This window comes from Myotis daubentonii, chromosome 9 (genome assembly GCF_963259705.1).
Source record: "Myotis daubentonii chromosome 9, mMyoDau2.1, whole genome shotgun sequence".
NCBI lineage: Eukaryota > Metazoa > Chordata > Mammalia > Chiroptera > Vespertilionidae > Myotis > Myotis daubentonii.
The window spans coordinates 49,967,404-49,969,534 of record NC_081848.1 but is presented as its reverse complement, the minus strand read 5'-3'; the positions used below and the strand labels follow the sequence as shown (position 1 = coordinate 49,969,534).

General features: G+C 45.5%; 1 pseudogene; it reads left to right on the top strand.

The window, feature by feature from the left end:
- The first annotated feature begins 833 nt into the window (after positions 1–833).
- On the top strand, positions 834–1,469 carry LOC132242208 (ferritin light chain-like; annotated as a pseudogene).
- The last annotated feature ends 662 nt before the right edge of the window (positions 1,470–2,131 follow it).

Genomic DNA, 2,131 nt, shown 5'->3' with positions numbered 1-2,131 from the left:
GGGGAAGAGACTAGGCAAGAAAAAGAAAGCATTCAGATATCTATATATATAAAAGGCTAATATGCAAAGTGTCCCCTCGGGAGTTCGACAAGGAGACCAGGAGTTCGATCATTCACTATGATGTGTGCTGACCACCAGGGGGAGGTGTGGAATATGGAGGGCTACCCACAGCAGTGGCGGGGTGCTGAGGGAGCGAGGGAAGGAGGAGGTGGGGAGGCGGGGAGGCAGGGAACCTGATTGGCCCTGATCCCTGGCCAGGCCTAGGGACCCTACCTGTGCACGAATTTTGTGCACTGGGCCTCTAGTCTATTGATAATTACCTTAGAGAGGCAGGTGAAGATTTTGAATTCACTGAATTAGAACAGGAAGCTATTAAAAAGTAATATTCAGGAAACAAACAACAATAAAAGTGCTCTTGGAAATTTACAAAAACCTGTGAGCAGAAATGAAAGATCCAATACAAGGGTTAGAAGATAAAATCAAGTAAATCTCCCAGAAAGTACAGCCAAAAGATAAGGAGATGGAAAATGAGAGAGAAGAGATTTTTTAAATGGAGGGTCAGATCAGAAGATACAGTAGCTGAAAAATAAGAATTCTAGTGTAAAGGGGAGAAAATGGTGGGGAGGGAAACATTTAAGAAAATGTTTTTTTCAAGAAAATATCCTGGAGTGCCCTCAGCAGTCCCAGATCTGTCTCTTGCTTCAACAGTGTTTGGACAGAACAGACCCAGGGACACCCCTTCTTCCAGCCTCCGGCCACTCTCCTGCGTTTTATCCAGTCACCACCACCTTTAGAACCACCGCTGAGACCAGCCAACACACCAGGTTTTTTTTATACCTTAACTCTTTATTGCTGAACAACCATGAGCTCCCAAATTTGTCAGAATTATTCCACTGAGGTGGAGGCTGCGGTCAACCTCCTGGCCAACCTGCATCTGTGGGCCTCCTACACCTACCTCTCTCTGGGCTTCTATTTCAACTGTGATGATGTGGCTCTGCAGGGCAAGGGCCACTTCTTCCCTGAGTTGGTGGAAAAGAAGCTTGAGGGCACTGAGCATCTCTTAAAGTTGCAAAACAAGCTCGGTGGCCACATTCTCTTCCAGGATGTGCTGAAGCCTTCCCAAGATGAGTGGGTGGGGCAAAACTCAGGATGCCATGGAAGCCGCCCTGGCCTTGGAGAGGAACCTGAACCAGCTCTTTTGGAGCTGCATGCCCTGGGTTCTGTCCATGCAGACCCTCATCTCTGTGACTTCCTGGAGAAACATTTCCTGGATGAACAAGTGAAACTCATGAAGAAGATGGGCGACATCTGACTGACCTCTGCAGGCTGGCCGGCCCCCAGACTGGGCTGGGCAAGTATCTCTTTGAAAGGCTCACCCTCAAGCACTACTTGGAGCCTTTGGAGCCCAGAGGCCTTTGAGGGGCCCTTCTGCATTGCCCTGGTGTCTGGCTTTTACCTGAGCCTCTCCCTGAAACCACTAGTCATTCTTTTAACCACTTGAAGTCCTCTCCCATGCATTGGACCAAATGAAACAATACAAAATTTTGCAGCAAAAAAAAAAAAAAAAAAAAAAGGAAGGAAGGAAGGAAGGAAGGAAGGAAGGAAGGAAGGAAGGAAGGAAGGAAGGAAGGAAAGAAGGAGGAAGGAAGGAAGGAAGGAAGGAAGGAAGGAAGGAAGGAAGGAAGGAAGGAAGGAAGGAAGGAAATATCCTGGAGTTTCCATAATGAAAGGGCCCATTGAGCACCCAGCACAATGGATAAAAATAGTGACTCTAAAGCATAGAAGGGAAATTCAGAACCCTGGGGCCAAATAAAATACCCTGAAAACTTGAAGAGAAAAGAAGGGGAAAAGATTACCAAGAAAATGAATCAAAATATGATTGACATGAAACTTCCCAACGGCAACTCTGACATCTAAAAAAAACAAAGCAATGCCATAGAATACTGAGGGAAAATAAGTTTTAACTCAGAATTCTATACTTACTCAAATACAATAGTTGAATAGAAACAGTTAGAGGCTTGCCAAGTTAAAAAAATATATATCACCGCCAACTTTCTCTGAGGGTTGCTGGAGGATATGACACACCAAAATGAGGAAGTAAGTGAAGAAGATGACATGAGATGCAAGAAAC